The 17,242-nt window shown below is 39.3% G+C and overlaps 1 protein-coding gene across 4 annotated transcripts in view; it reads left to right on the top strand.

The window, feature by feature from the left end:
- Nucleotides 1-3,102: 3,102 nt before the first annotated feature.
- The window catches only part of Jade3 (jade family PHD finger 3), a 172,338-nt gene continuing 158,198 nt past the window's right edge, over nucleotides 3,103-17,242 (top strand). For 2 of the 4 annotated variants that reach the window (XM_087599330.1, XM_087599332.1), the window contains exons 1-3: nucleotides 3,506-3,548; nucleotides 6,570-6,677; nucleotides 10,889-10,979. The gene's annotated coding sequence lies outside the window, so the exon portion shown is untranslated. Of the gene's footprint in view, nucleotides 3,143-3,505; nucleotides 3,549-6,567; nucleotides 6,678-10,888; nucleotides 10,980-17,242 lie in introns of those variants that run through there. The other 2 variants (XM_087599331.1, NM_001271265.1) reach the window with 2 other exon arrangements.

Below are 17,242 nucleotides of genomic sequence, written 5' to 3'. Positions count from 1 at the left end.
GAAAAATCATATGCTCATATTATACTTAACACAATTCAGCATCCATCTATAGTTAGAAAAATCTAAGCAAACTATGAATACTTGGGTGCTTTCTCAACTTGATAAAGAACATCTTCTAAAAACCTACTAGTACCACAGTTACTGGTGAAAGATTAAGTGTTTCCTCCTAAGATCTACCCGAACAAAGGTTGTCTCCTATTACTTTCATTCAACATAATTCAAATGTTGCAGAAAGTTCAATCAGGCACGAAAAATGAATAAAAAGCACATGACTAGAAAGAAGATAAGACCATCTCCACTCCCACACAACACAAGCTTCTCTCTTTCTTTTACATTATATTTATTTATTTCAGGCTTGGTGGCAAATGCCTTTATTCTGAGCCATCTTACCAGGCCAATGACATAATTGTCTACATAGAATTTCTAAAGTACTTGCCAAAAGATTTATCAAACCAATAATTATTGAGTTCAGTATGTGACAAGATATTCAGATCAACACACAAACATCAGTTTTATTTCTGTTATACTGACAGCCAACAGTTAATGTATGGCTGGAATTTAATGTGCATTACCAGTTCTAAGCACTCCAAAGGAAATGAGGTGCTTAGGTACATGCTTAACAAAACGTGCACAGGATCTATACATTGACAATTCCACAGTGCCGATGAAGAAGCCAAAAATGATAATGGAAGGATGGGAATTATCAAGTTGAAGGATTAGAACAGAATGTTGGGAAGATGTCAGTCCTTCCCAAATGGATATGGATATATATATATGTGTGTGTGTGTGTGTGTGTGTGTGTGTGTGTGTGTGTGTGTGTGTGTGTAATATTATATAGATATAATGTTTGATTCAATTTCTCTTCAAATTCCATCAAGGTTTGTGTAAATAGGAGAGAGGTCCACTACAAAAGGTATGTGAAAAGACTAATTAGCAGCCAGTTGTTGTGGTGCATGCCTTTAATTCCAACACTTGTTTAACTGAGCCAGGTGAGTCTTTGTGCATTCCAGGACAGTTCCAGGACAGTCAGAACAAGTAAGACCCTACCTCAAAAACAAAACAAAACAAAACAAAAACAAAATAAAACCACCACCACTACCACCAAAACCTCCACAAAACCAACAACCCACAAACAAACAAAAAACAAAGATGAGTTACCTTGGATAGCCAAAACAATTTGTAAAAAGAATAAAAAGTAAGGGACTGCACTCCACACTTATTCTATAGCTACAATAATTAAGACTAGGATTTACAGAAGGAGAGATGAGTAGATTAATAGTATACAAAAAAAGCCAAGAAATGGCCCCATACGATGGCTCAATTGATTTCGAGATACAAAAGCAATTTAATGAAGCAAAGAGTCATTTTATTTGAGTCATCAACTCTTCATAGGCAAATAATAAGGATCTCTATCTTAGGTCCAAGTTTATAACAAAAATTAACTCAAAGTGAACCACTGACTTAAAACTATAACACTTTTTAGAGACAACATGAGAGAGTGCAGGTGAAATCAGGTGAAGATGTTTTAGACATGACACCAAAAGCACTATATTTAATGCAAAATTTGATAAACTGGATCTCTCCAAAAATAGTTTGTAATAACGTCTTGTTAAATGAAAAGATAGCTGCAAATGGGAAAACTATTTTTGATCATCTACATATCTGAGGAATATATATATAAATTTAATATAAATAAATAAATAAATTTAATATATATAAATTTAATTGCAAGAAATAATCCAATTAGAAAATGTCCAAAAGACATGAGCAGATATATCACCAAAAAGAACATAAAAACTGATCTCAAACCCCTACAAGACTGTTTACAGCATTTAAAATTTTTTTATTATACCTGTGTGTGTGTGTGTGTGTGTGTGTGTGTGTTGTGTGTACGTGTGTCCTATGTGGACAGTTTTCAAGACTCATTTCTTTCTTTCCAATTTATAGGTCAAGGATCAAAACCAAGTCATTAGGCTTGGTGGCTCGTGCTTTTACCTACTGAACTATCTCCATGACCCAGCAGTTGTACTCTTAACAGGCAAGTTGTAAACAGTCTTACAATGTCCTTCAATGGATAAACAGTTAAACCGTGGTTTATCCATGCTGCAGAATATCACTCAGCAATAAAATCAACGATGGATGCTAAAGAAAGGTTAATCAAAAGTTGTTTGCAAACATCTGTATTTGTCAGAATTCAAAGGTCCAGAACCAGTAGTAAATTATACACACTTCTTTTATATATTACTACTATACATCATGTCTCCTTACTTATTTGATGCGATTGTCTTCCATTATTGTGACAACCGCTAAGCAAAACAAAATGTTTCAGGGCAGATGTTCAGGGAGGTGAGATCAAAGCTGACCAAAGCAGGCATCCATGGTGAACTTTTTCTTTCTTGTTTGTTTGTTTGTTTGTTTGTTTGTTTTGGAGACAGGGTTTCTCTGTGTAGCCCTGGCTGTACTGGAACTCTCCCTCTGTAGACCAGTTCTACACTTTCTGTCCAATCCTCTCTGTCTCAGAAAATCTCAGCCCTAGTTTAAAGGTTTTTACAAATAATTCTGACAGACCCACCTAACTATCCAAGATAGTGACCCCTAATTTTAAGACAACCGACCTTTAATTACACTCCCCAAATATCTCCTCAGGAACACCTGGACGAAGGTTCGACTAACTGGGAGCTGTAGGCTAAGTCGACATCAGAAAAAAGGAAAAGAAAGAAGTCCCACACCATCATAAACCATTTTTGCTTACAATTGGATTAGTGTGTTGTCAACTGCTTCCTTGCTTTTATTATTAATCCATGCTTCAAGCATAAACGTCAGAAATAATGGTCGCCTTCGAGTTTAGAGACAAATTGCACTCGTAGAACTTTACAATTGAGGCGGGAGGGAGGGTTGGGAAGCTCAGTCTGAACCTTGCTAGAGCAAGAGCCAGTGCACTTCGCTGGCTCAAGCGCCTAGCGAGGCTGGGAGTCTTCAGGGCAGCAGCGCGCGCAGCAGGAGGGGAGGAGAACCCACCTGAAGCGCAGCGCCGCGCGTGCGGGAGCCCGAGGTGGGTGGAGCCTTCAAGCCGGTGGCGCTGGCGACAGCGCCCAGCCCGCCAGAAGAACGCGCGGCGAGCAGACGGCGGGGAGTCACTCGGGTAGGGCGAGCGCAGCCGGCAGGGGGGGCGGGCGGGGGCGGGGAGTAGCGGTGGTGAGGAAGGAAAGGGAAGAGGCGGAGCGTGGGAGCGCACAGTGTCAGGAATACAATAGTGCTCCGCGCCGCCTCGGCTGCCGCCGCCGCCCAGCAGCCTGTCCAGGGCTGAGGCCTGAAGGGCCAGGCGGCCGGGCCGAGGGCGGGAGCAGAGCGCTAGGGGGCGGCCCCCTTGGCTCCTCGGAAGGCCGGGGCAGGAGGGCGGGGTGAGATTAGGGGGCAGGTGCGAGGGAGGGAAGAGAAGAAAGCGGGCGGCTAGGGGGCGGTTACCACCCTAGCCAGACTCGCCCGGCACGTTGAGGGGGCCCTCAGTGTGCGGCGAGGACGGAGAGGAGCGAGAAGCTGCGCCGGAGGTAGGCGCTCTGGAGGGCGGCCGCGGCACCCGCGAGGTTGTGGGCGTAGTGCGGGTTTAGTGGCGGGAGTGGCGGCCTGGAGGAGTGGGACGCGAGCGGTGTGGAGCTTGGGGTCCCGGCCTCGCCACGCTCGGGGTCGCTCCAGCTCCACGTAGCGGTTGCCCCCGGGGTCCCCCGAGAGCCTTGGAATGGAGAGCGTGTGTGGGCTGAGGTAAAGTGCCCAGTCGCCCCTCTGCTGGTGGCGCGCTGTGCCCGGTGGCCCGGGCGGGGGGTTGGGGGGATGCGGACACGGACACGCGAGCTGGACTACAGCCTCCCGGCCACCTCCGGAGGCGTTAAGCGCCATAACTGTGGCGGCCGTTCCCATCGGAGTCCCCTCCGGGCGCCTCTTCCCGTGCTTGTCCTGTGCTATCAGGGACTCATGGGGCCAGACCTCGGGGCCAGAGGGCATGCTCTTTCAGCTGCCTGTGGCTGGTCGGTCCGAGCAGCGAGAGGGCGCACCCTGGCTGTTTGAGCCTTTCGGAGCGGGAAGATACTGAGTGTCCAGAAAGGGCAAGACGGGCAGTGCGGGGAGCAACCAGACACCAAGAGAGCTGAAATGCCAACCTAGCGGGAGCGCGGGCGCCCTGCTGTCTGCGAACTTTCCTTTCTCCAGTCATTGTAAGAACGCTGCGAGTGTTCGAAGCCCGCAAGTGCCCAGAGGTCTAGGGGTGGGAAAATCACCAGGGCTTTGCCAATTACGGGGAGATTTTTCTGCCATCGGGCACGGCACAGTTGTTAACTTTTCTCCAGCCCTTCTGAGGGAGCCACATCGATTTTATATTATTTTGTTTTGTTTTGTTTTGTTTTATTTTATATTTTAGCCCTCCAGTCTTTTCTCCTGCTTTTTGGAGCAGTTTTGGTTTTGGTGGAATCTGGCTTTAAATTACACCGGGTAACCAGCGTTCATTGGGTGGGATCTCCAGTGAGTGTCCTTAATGGTGGTATGTGAAGATATGCTTAAGAGTTTATCTCTCTGTGCAGCCCTAGGACGTACGTACCTAGTAGGGATTTCACAAGAAACTTGTTTGGCCACCCCACTGGCGTTCTGAGTCAAAGGAAATCCATCTTTGGAGATGTGCACAAGGGTCGACCCTTGCTTGTGAGAGGCACTTAACTGTGAAGCTAAGGATGAGATCCACACCCTTCACCGCCACAGTTTGATTGTATAAGAAATCAAAACCATAGTGACAGATTTCAGTGTCCTAAAGGGAAAGGTGACCTCATTCCCTGCATTCAGTCAGATAAAGATAACTGCTACTCTCAAAACTCCGAAAAGTAATGAAAAAAAAATAGGTAGAAACTGGTTGCACAACATCGTTGCCTAGTTAACCCTAGCCACAATCCTCTTTCCCAGAGTGCTTCTCTTAAATACCTTGCCTGCAGCCACTTCTAGTCAGCCCTGGGGGGTGGAAAATAGGGCGGGGAGAAGAGCAGAGTGCACTTTGTTTTTTATTTAGTTTAATATTTCTATAATATCTGTAATAGTAGGAATGTAGAGCCTAGCCTTTGTACATTTAAATAGTGACGTTCTTACACATTATGTGATGATTCTGGATAAGTAAAAATAGATTTTTTCTTTTTTGTTTAACTTTAAGAGTATTCTACTTCTATAACTAACATTTTCTTTTTTATTTTAGACGAGCTCTGACTTCAAATACTTAAATTATCAGAGGATAAACTCTCACATCAAGGATTACAGAAATTGGAGAGGGAGGATGCTGTTCATATTAAATTGAAGAGTACCCCAGTTCACATTAAGCTCTCAACATTAGTTATTGTCATCTTTCCTGTCACATGTGTTTTTTACACCTCTGTTCACTAGAGAAGAGCTCTTATTCCAATACTGTTGCTTTAAAATATTTTAAAATACAATACTGTTCCTCAAAGGTTTTTTTTTTTGTCAGCAACTTCTGGAATAATACAGGTTATGGTGTTCTAACTTCAGGATCCACACTCTTCTTTTCTGAGTCAAGCCATGGCACTGAGATATGAATCTTGGTCATCGGCAGTTAAAAATAAAGTACCTAGGAATGACTTGGAGACTGTTTTCAGGACACACAAGATTTTGGAACACTTGTGAACCACTTTCTTGCCTGTAGAGGAGATTCTCAGTATCATCACAGCTAATGATTCAGGGGCAGTTATCATACCTAAGACATAGTAAAAGCTAAAGTACAAGGTTGTTGAAGACATAGGTTTTGTTTGGCCATTTCCTTTGATACTGCTTGTTTTACCCCTTTCTCGTGTTCTACAAACCATAACAAATGTTTGTCCTCTAAGCTATACAAAGCCATCCCTGTTTTTTTTTTTAAACTTTGAGGTCTAACTGAAACTAGTCACTTATTTTGAGAGTGGTAAGGGAATCAGGAGATACCAGGTTTTATGGAGATGTGACATTAGAGAGATCTTAGAAGCTTTGATCAAGGATACAGAGAGAGGCTAAAAATGAGATTGAATATTATCATGGGATATAATGTACATACCTCTTCATGGAGCTTACAAAAAAACAAGAGCTGAAGAAAATAGAACTGATATGCTGATTTATATTAAGATAATCTCTCATTAGGGTATAATTTACTGTGATCTTTACTTGCCTCATTTTTCTAGATGAGAGGTGGCTGTTGGGTGATACCCATCTGGCTCTATCTTAGCCATAATTTTTGGTGTTGAAAATTGAACCCACAGCTTTGCACATGCTAAGCAAGCATTCTACCACTGAGCTACCCCTTACCCAGATACCTTTATGAAGTGGGGACATTTGACTCATTAACAAGTTTGGATTCTAGTTACTGTGGCTAAGAAAATTAAAGCATTTTCATCTTTATACAGGTTTGTGGGGTGGGGAGAATCTAGAATGAATGGTTAGAAGTAATGAATGAATAAGAGGGTGCTAGCAGGTGATCATTGCAGACCCAGTTTGCTGCTTTAAGTTTTTGTCTTTGTGACTCTCCCATGATCTGTTTTGTGTCCTCTCTGTAGGTCTTCCCATAGACAGCAAAAGCAAGGCTCCTATAATCAAAAGTGCCTCTGTGCTGAGTCTTTGGGAAAAACTTGCCTAATCCAATCTGCCAGACTTGGGAAGGGAAGGTAAGAACTCAAAGTGCTGTTTTTCTGAACATGAGGATGTGCGTGTTCTTGTGGGTACCTAGGAGTCTTGATTTGCCCTGAAGAAAATGAATCTGGCAAGAAGAAGTTATAGGGGCCGGAGAGATGGCTCAGTGGTTAAAAGCATTGGCTGCTCTTCTGGAGGTCCTGAGTTTAATTCCCAGCACTCACATGGTGGCACTCAACTATCTGTAATGAGATCTGATTCCTTCTTCTTGTGCGCATGAAGACAGAGCACTCATATATGTAAAATAAATAACTCTTTAAAAACACAGTATGATAAAAAATATTTCTAAGGTAAAAAAGAAGTTATATTGGGACTTTGGCCAATAGGAAACATCTGTGATATCATGGGTACCCTTCAAGCTATAAATAATTTTTCTCTTCTAACTCAGAAGCTGTGGCTATGCCCCACTATCCAAAGAGAACATTTTCCTCTGATACCTGTTGATAGGCAAAGATACCTAAGCCAGTGTGGGGTTTTTTGTTGTGTTGTTTTAAGACAGGTTTTTTTTTTAAGATTTATTTATTTTATGTATGAGTACACTATAGCTGTCTTCAGACACACCAGAAGAGGGCATCAGATCCCATTACAGATGGTTGTGAGCCACCATGTGGTTGCTGGGAATTGAACTCAGGACCTCTGGAAGATCAGTCAGTGTCCTTAACCACTGAGCCATCTCCCCAGCCCTTGGAACAAGGTTTTATTTTGTAGGCCAGACTAGCTTTCCAACTCACTATCCTCCTGCCTCAGCCTCTTGAGCTCTAGAATTATAAGGCATGAGCTATGCTTGGCTGGAATGTTGTTTTTGAACTAGCTAACAAAAGAATGTGATATCAGCTTGGTCTGTACACTGGACCCTCTGTTGAAATCTTCTGGGAAACTTGCTGGTATTATTCTTTTCTAGATTTTGAAAATTTAATTTTGATAAAATATTATAATTTTCAAAAATATTGCAAGATTGGTATAAAACCTCACTGTATTCCCTTTATCCAAGGTCATGAGTTATCAGCAGTTTGTTTTCATTCACTCTTTCTGTTTCTTTTTACAAATCATTTGAGCATAAACAGTGAGAGTGCTGTTTGTCAAGGCCGTCCTGTTGTGAAGAGTGTCTCAGATGAAACCACTGGTAGTGTAAGGCAGGGCCCCAGACGTAAAGTCCCTGTGTAGCTACCAAGCATATGTTTGTAAATCTAGTAGAATCTCTGATGTTAGGTAGAGAACTCATGACCAATTGTAAAAGTATTTAAGATAACCTTTCCCTTTCACCGTTCTTGTCATGTTTTCTTTCCTGTGTCAAGTTTTAATTCCACGAAACACTTAAGTTTTGTGGCCATTAATAAAGCCACCATTTAATTCATTCAGCAAACATACTGAGTGCTTTCTATTTACTGGGGTGTAAAAGGTAAAAGATACTCATCCCCTTAAGAGTTTAATGTCCAGTGGAAAGAATGTAAGGAATCTTCTCCCAGGAGGAGGAATGCTCTGCTGATGGGAACAGAGGACTTGTTGAGGAGCTAAAGAGAGACATCTAGGAGCCACTTAACTGGATGCAACTGAACATACCCATCTCTAAGGCCTTTGACTCTTAGATGACAAGGTTCATGAGTTAGGAATCCTTTGAGGTCATATATCCACCACAGGCAATGGAATCAGGCAAACTTGGACTCAAATTCTGGCTCTTCCACTTGATGTTGGCTACTTTACTTCTCTATGCCTGAGTTTCTTCATGTGCCAAGTCATATTTCTAAGGATGGTAGTGAGGATTTAGTTGAAGTAATAGTTGTTCTATAAACATTCATTTCATCTCCTCTTACAAAAAATACACTATGTTGGGAGTAACATAAAAATATTAAGTATTAAGGTAGAATCCAAGCAGAAATTTCAAATTTTTTTTAACAGATAAATATCTTATTGTTAGTTGTGCTAGGAAAGATGATGGGAGTTACCTTACAGGATAGTAAATATAACAGCAACCGTGATAGCTCTCTGAGCAGAGGATATCTCTTAGAGTTGTGAATCTTGAAATGGTGAAGCAGAGTCAACTTGCCCAAGGACACACACACACACACAGAGAGAGAGACAGAGACACAGACACACACACACACACACACACAGAGAGAGAGAGAGAGAGAGAGAGAGAGAGAGAGAGAGAGAGAGAGAAAATTAATTCCTCTGTGACTGACCAATGGAGTGCCCTTGGAACCTCAAGAATAAATCATAATAAGCAAGGTAAAATGAAGAGCGAAAGATTGTCAGGTGGAGGAAATAACAGGTAGTGACAGTACTGAGGTGGAACAGGAATAAAGGATTCACAGAGGTTTGGATACATTGGGAAAAGAGAGATGAGGTAGGCAGAAGATTGATAGACTTTATGGAACCTCATTAAGGAGCTTGTGCTTTATTTTAAAGAGAAGCATAGTCTACTCGAAGGTATTAAGCCTTTCCTAAACTGTATGTGTGAGTACTTAGAAAAGTATTCAGTGGTTCCTAAAAAGGCCTTGTCATTTCTTCAGTGTTCCATATTGCATTCCAATATAAGCTATGTTTCTGTATAAAACCTATGCCAAAATGTAGGTAGGTAACTTGGACTGTCTCTGTGAATGTTGTAAGAAGAGTTGCCATGCTAAAAAGAAGGTTGCACTTCAGAATGCTGGTAGAAAGAAGTTTAATTAGTTTCATATCTTTTTTTTTTCTTTTCTTTTTTTCGGAGCTGGGGACCGAACCCAGGGCCTTGCGCTTGCTAGGCAAGCGCTCTACCACTGAGCTAAATCCCCAACCCCGTTTCATATCTTTTTTATTTATTTATTTTTTACACTCCAGATTTTATTCCCCTCCTGGTCTACTCTCTGACTGTTCCACATCCCATACCTCCTCCTCGCCCCCGCCCAGTCTCCACAAGGATGTCCCTATACCCTACCCACCCCACCAGGCCTCTAGTCTCTTGAGGATTAAGTGCATCTTCTCTGACTGAACTCAGATCTGGGAGTCTTCTGCTGTATATGTGTTACTGTCATATCTTTTACATTTTAGGATGCATTAAGGAAAGTCATCTAACTTTCATTAAACCCCATGAAATAGACAAACAATTGGAATTAAGAGGAAAAATAATTTCTGGAAACCTGGATTTAGCCTTACAAATGGAACAGTAGAATATAAGGCTTTAGTTTAAATATATCATAATTAAGATACTTCTGTGACTAAGTGGAAATTTGTCATTTTTAAATTTTGTGTCTGTGCCATCTGTAATGGTAGACAGCACATTTGTGAGACTGGAAAGACTGAAACATTTTTTCTACTATAGTTTTTTTTCATACTTTCATTCAGGTAGTGGAAGTTTTTGTATTTGGAACTGTTTTTATGTACAGCATAAACCTCACAAGAGAAAACTGGTGTTCTTTTCCCCTTGCCATATACATTGGGTCACAAATATACTTTAAAGTAGCCTACACTAGTTAACTTTTAAAGGTAAGAGAAATTGCTTAGTTGATGGCTTGATGATTATTTAGGATGGACTTCCCTAGCCAGCTGATGGTTGGTAGACTAATTGTTTAGGAAAGAGGCCCTGAGCTTGGATGTCTCACCACTCTGTGTAGTCTCTTTTAGGTGTCTAGTCTAGACTTATTTACATCCTGGTCTCAGAGTTTCAAAAGAGCGAAGCAAGGAAGAATAAGTACCAACCAGCACTTTTTCTCAAGCATCCGCTTCTGTCACATTTATTATTTATTGTTCCATTGCTAAATCACAAGAGTACTTTCACAACCAAGTCCAGAGTAATTGTGGGAGACCATTTAAAGAGTGGATATAAGAAGCTGTGAATAAGTTGGGAACCTTTATAGCAATAATGAATAATAATTGGTAATGAATAGGGAGCAGTATGGGTTTGGAAGTAGATAGTCTCACAAATGGGGCAACTGCTGTCTGATCTTATACAGCTTTTATCAAAGGACTTCCTGTGTTTCCTCAACACCCATTCACGTTTAATCACATTTGTAGTTAAGCAAAAAGACTTGGGAATCTACCATCAGGAGATGAAAGAAACAGTGGCAATTTTGCCCTGGACACTCTTCCCCCCCACCCCTATATCCTTTAATATAATTTTTACTTAAAAGAAGATATTGGGCATGGATAAAGGATTCCTTGTAAATATATTTTATTTATTCCAATTTTAAAAATATTCCTGTGGTTTTAGTGACGAATCCAGCATCATACTGTGGAGTGAGTAGCCAAGATCCGCCAGTTTGGGGCATCAGACTTTGACCTTAGTTTGGAAGATCTCAAAGGTAACATTCTTCATATAACAGAATTTTTTCAACATCTTGAGAACTGAAATTTATTATATAAAATGTAATGGTCCTTGGAAATGTGGGAAACTGAGTAAAATAGGGGTGTGTATTCCTTCTGAAAATTGTGTGATAGCAGAATCTCAGGTTTCATTATTTTCTGCTAGGATAAAAATTTAGAATTCCTGTTATTTAAGTCAGGAGCTTGAAAGGAGCTGTCCATATTTATGAATGTAGTATTTGACTTTGCCCTTTATCCAACAAATACTTATATGTTAATTGGAATATTGCTTATAGTAACACGAGATTAGTGATATATTGAGTATCAGTCAGGACTTAGTTATACAGAAGAGTATTATTACACTTTATATTAGAAGCAGAGTAGAGCATGTGTTACCATTTATGTAAAACAGTGATGACAAGAAAATATATATTTTTGATTACATAGATGGGCTGTTTAAGCACTGACAGTTTTGGGGCATGAATGACCTGGACTAGAAATTGAGAGTGAGGCTTTTCACTGCATAAGCTCTTCTTTTTGGTATCTTTTTTTAAAAAATTATTTTATTTATTCATATTTCAAATGTTATTCCCCGTTATCAGTTTCCCTTCCACAAGCCCCCTCTACTCTCCTCTCTCCCCCTGCCTCTATGAAGGTACTCCCCTACCCACTCCTGTCTCAGCAGCCTAGCTTTCCCCTTTCCTGGGTCATTGAGCCTCTACAGGACCAAGGGGCTCACCTCTCAGGACTGCCACATAAGGCAGTCCTCTACTTTTTTGTGTTTTAAGATGTGTTACTTCCTATTTCAAAAGTTAAATGTGTTTTTAAGAAGAGCTGATATATAGTTATGGGAATTCCCATGACTCCTTCCCAACTTGACTTGATCAGATTAAAAGAAAAAAAAATCATGGTATGTTTTTTTTCCCTTGGAATGCTTCTTGGTATAGTTCTGTGTATGTGTGTGTATGTATGTGTGTGTATGTATATATATATATATATATATATATATATATATATATATATATATATATATATATATATGATCAGAGCATACATTTTCAGTTCTTTTGGATAAATACATGGGAATGGGATTACTGACCTTTATCTGACAAAAATGGACAAACCTTCTTCCAAAGGGATTCTAATATTTTGGGTTCCAATAAACCATGAAAGTGAAGTATGTGTCAAAGTTCATTTTCCTGCATGTGAGATGTTTTATGGCATCATTTGTTAAAAAGTTTGTCTTTTATTCATTCAATTGTCTTTGCACTGTGCATCTATTTCTGAGCAGCTCTGCTCCATAAATCTGTGTATTTTAAGCATTTTTCCATTAATTATACTACCCATTCTTTGCAGTGCTGAGTGTGGATCCCATGGCACTGAGGTTCTAGCACTGAACCTCATCCCCAGCTATAATATATATGTTAACACACTTTCTCGAGGAGTACAATTTTATAGTGAATCTTGAAATATATAATACTAGTACTTTAATAATATTAGTACTGTAAAGAATATTTTTCCTTGTTAGAATTGTAGTGAAAAAGGATCACTTGTTCCCATCTCTCATAGGGAATAATACTGACTGTAGAATTTTGGTTTTGGGGTTTTTTTCCGTTTGTTTTAGTATATATTCTTTTCTGTAGTAAGCAGTTTACCTTAGCAGGTTTGGGGCTATCTTATAAGACTTGTTTGTAAAGTTGGCCTTTGGCTGATAGATGGAAAATTGACTTGTTAAACATTTTTTAAATGTCATACTTACCTTCATTTATTTCCTTTCCTGTACACTTTATTTCTTTTTCTGATCCTAGTTTCCCAACTTGATTAAAGAATTTTCTTTAGCCAGCCAACATTCTAGTATGGAGGGGAAAGAAGGGGTCATGAGCCCCAACTTCTAGTTGAGCTATTGAGAGTAATGGCTGCTAGGAGGAGAGTCAGCTTTCTTTAGGAATGTAGTCCCTAATAGATAATCCGTGCTTTAGTGGATGGTCCTATACTCATGCTTATATGAACAACGCAAACTGGACTTTAAGTAAGTTAGTTTTTTAAAAAGCATATGAAGGGGTTGGGGATTTAGCTCAGTGGTAGAGCGCTTGCCTAGCAAGCGCAAGGCCCTGGGTTCTGTCCCCAGCTCCGAAAAAAAAAAAAAAGCATATGAAGTTGGAAGAGAGGAGAGGGTGGATCCTGGAGGAGTTAGAGGGATGTGTAGGTGGTGAATATGATCAAAATACATTGTATGCATGTCTGAAATTCTCAAAAGAATTAATAAAATATTATAGTAAAGTAAAAATTTTAATGAAAAAGAATTTAAAGCATTTTTAGGGTAGGTCTGATAACACTTTATTGTTTTTCTTTGTCTGAGAAAGTTTTCATACTCAACTCGCTTTTGAAGGTCATATCTGCAATGTAGAATAATGGCTGGAAGAGGTTTTCCTCCTCCTTCAATGTGTTATGCCAATGTTGCATATCATCTAGTTAAGTCTGGTATAATTATTATCCTTGTGTCTCTCTTTGCTTCCGACAGCCTTAAAGGTTTTCTTTTTATCTTTGATTTTAAGCAATTTGAATATGATATACTTAGACGTGGCTTTATTTTTTTCTTATTGTCTCCAAACTACCTTTATCTGTGGTTTCTGTGTATGATTTTTCAGCTATTTTCAAATAATTCAGCCTATTTTGCTTTTGCTTTGTTTGTCTAGGATTCCAATTCCAAATTAGTTATACTGTTAATGGATTACAGTTCTTGAATGTTCTGCGCTGTTTTTAAGTATTTTTGCCTGCATGTATATCAGTGCACCACACATGTGCAGTGCCTGTGAAAGCCAGCAGAGGGTGTTGAGCCCCCTGGAATTGGAGTTACAGACTGTTGTGAGCCAGCATATGGGTTCTCAGAGTCCAACCCAGGTCCTTAGCAAGAATAACAAGTGCTCTTACACACTGAGCCATTACTCCAGTGTATGCTGGGTAGTGGTGGTTGTTCCTCCTCCTCTTCCTCCTCTTCTTCTTCCTCCTCCTCCTCTTCCTCTTCCTCTTCCTCCTCTTCCTCCTCTTCTTCTCTTCCTCTTCTCTTCTCTCCTTTCCTTCCTTCTTTCCTTCCTTTCTTCCTCCCTTTCTCCCTTCCTCCATCCCTTCCTCTTTTCCTCTTTCTCCCTTCTTCTTTTTCTTCATTCTCCTCTTTCTTCCTTCTTTCTTCTTCTCCTCCTTCTTCATCCTCCTTTGTTTTAAGTTTTAGTGGCCCGATTAACAAACATGACCTTCAAGCTATTGCTTTCTTGGCTGTATCAAGTCTACTGTTGTGCCCACTGGGTTGCCGATTTTTTAAAACTTTTATTTTTAGTATTTCTATTTGCTGTTTTCTCCCAGATTCCATTTCTTTGCTGAAATTATCTTTCTGAACTTACATATTATCTGCTTTATCCATTAGGATTTTCTTTTCTTTTTTTTTTCTTTTTTTTTTCTGGAGCTGGAGACCGAACCCAGGGCCTTGCACTTGCTAGGCAAGCGCTCTACCACTGAGCTAAATCCCCAACCCCTCCATTAGGATTTTAAACATGAATCATAATTCTTTAAATTTCGTTTTTGATAGTCCCAACATCTACTATGGAATTTGAACCCAATAATTTCCTTGCAACTTGGGATATTTTCGTACCTTTTGATACAGCTTGTGAACATCCTTAAAACTGCACATGGGCAAAAGATTCTGATAACTTTTTAACACTTAGCTCTGGTTTCTTTTCCTATTCTAGTTTGGATAATCTAGTGAGGAGTTGGCTTCTTCAGTGTTTTGTTGGCCTGGTGTATATGGGGGGGGCAGTGTATGCACATGGGAGGTTTCCTATTCTTCTAGTGATAGCTTTATTTTTTGTGTTTATTTTATGTGGATGAGTGTTTTGCCTATGAGTATGTCTGTGCTACCTTGTGTACCTGGTGCTCATAGAGGTCTAACTGGAGTTATAAATGTTTATGAGCCATCATGTGGGTCCTGGGAACTGAACCTGGATCCTGTGTTAACGCAGCAAGTGCTCTTAACTTCTGAGACATCTTTTCAGCCCCCATGACATCTCTAATTTTTACTCTTCTTGGCTTTGGGTTGTCCATTGTACTGCTTTCTAAAATTAGGTTTTTACAGCTTTGCTAATTGTATTCCACTGTTACCAGTAGGTATTTTGTCAGGTGTGGTTGGTTTGGGAAGAGGTGTTCTCTCTTTGATGATCTGATTGGTGAGATACTAGAACCTGGGTCTTGAGCATGTTCCTGACAAGGTTTACTGTTCATTCTTCACATGTAGGAATTTTTTTAATCTCCACTCCCCAATCCCCTACACCCCATTGGGTGTATACTAATGTCTTTAAGCCATGGGTTCTGAGTCCTCCTCCCTGAAGATTTATCCCTTCCTTCTGTACTAAAGATTAGAAAAGATGGTCTTGGTGAGTTTCAGAGTAGATTGTTTTAGTCACCTAGCCACCTAGTTATACTACAGGAGCTTTTTCTTAGATTTTTTCCCCCTCTGATCTTCACCTCAGGAACCTGGTGAGATTCCTTGTAGGACAAGCTATTTAATGGGTAGATACTATTCTAAGGAAAAGAGGAGTTTCACACTGTAGCTAATCATAGAATTTATGGTTTAAAATTCCTACAGAGTTAGGTGTTCAAACCTATGTTTCTCTTCAGGGTCCTGGTTTCTTTGGATATAGGGTGGTAGTTTGTCCTGCAACTTCATTTCCTTGCCAGATAACCTTTCATTCAGTTTGACAAGTTTTTTTGTTTTATGAGTAGAATGATGGCCGCTAAGAGCTTTACATGTCTGAACTGAAATGTGATTCCTGTAGTAAGTTGCCTAATATAGGATATCACACTTAGAAAGTCAGTACAAATATCTTTCTTTATATCTCTTTATCTTAACACATCAAATTTTATGGTTTTATGATTAGGGAATACAGAATAATTGATTGTGGTTTGGATTCTGCCAATTTTAAGCATTAAAATCTCTATTACTAGTAGTATCCTGTCTTTCTTTCAAAATTCTGTATATGCTATATAATTATTGAGTATATCATTAACAACTTAGTAATTGTTTCATTAGAAATTAGAGCAAGATTTAGTCTATCTAGGTATAGATTTTGTAAATGATAATGTATTTGTCACTTTTCTACCACACTGCCAAAGCAAGTTAGTTTAGCAAACACTGGTTTGTGAGCACCCTGTGAGTGTAATACAAATCTGGCCTGGTAAATATAGTAAGGGTTCTCCAAGGACAACAAAAATTCTGTGAAGGAAAGGATAGTGCAATTTCCAGTGTATTCTAATCTATTTTACTATTAAATCATATTGTTAGTGGTAGATACATATGTTCTAGTAAATATATAGAAAGTAAGAAATACAGCAATTAGTACTAGCCAAAAAGCTGACATGATGACTCTTAAAACATTATAAAGCTAAATGGAAATTCTTGGGGATTATATGAATTTTTATGGATTTTAACATGTCTAGTTTTATATAACCACTAACTCAGTTGAAGTACAGAACAGTTCCTTTACCCCAGGAAAATTATTTTTTGCTACCTTGTTAATCACATGACCTTCCTACTTTAGTATCTGGAAACCATTCATTTTTATTTCATAATTTTTTATCATTTTGCTAACATTTAAACTGAATGTCATCTTGTGAATCTTGTTTATTCATTCAACATAATGCTGAGATCCCACATCATTTAAGTTGTTATGTTTCTTTTGTATTATTACATAGTATTCTTTGTCCATGATACAGATATTACAATTTGTTTAGTTAGTCAATGTGAAAACATGGGTGCATTATTTTTGAATTTTGGTGATTATGAGTAGAGCAGCTATAACAATTCACATGCAAGTATTTGTGTGCATGTAAGTTTACATTTTTCTAGAGTCAATTCCTGTAAATGAGATTGTTAGAATTATACTATCATTTACAATGACTAGTTAACTATAATTTGAAGGATGAAATAGTGTCAGAAACCCATATGCAGATCCTGACTTTTTCACTAAATTGGCTATACAACTTTATATGAATTTAATTTTTTGTGTCTCCTATTTGTAGATCAAATAATATTCTGGATTATATTAAATAAATAGCATATTAAGGATAAAAAACTAAGCAATTTTTAGTACAGGGTACATTATTATGCTTGATGGAATTGTTTCTTGTCAAAAACACTTGTCTCATTAATTGAAGCAAGAGTAGCTAAGGAATATGTAGTGTTTTGGTAGTTACATCTTCAAAATGTGTAAAA

This window comes from Rattus norvegicus, chromosome X, assembly GCF_021556685.1.
Source record: "Rattus norvegicus strain SHRSP/BbbUtx chromosome X, alternate assembly SHRSP_T2T, whole genome shotgun sequence".
Classification (NCBI taxonomy): domain Eukaryota; kingdom Metazoa; phylum Chordata; class Mammalia; order Rodentia; family Muridae; genus Rattus; species Rattus norvegicus.
The sequence above is the reverse complement of the archived record's forward strand: the minus strand, read 5'-3'. Positions and strand labels throughout refer to the sequence as shown.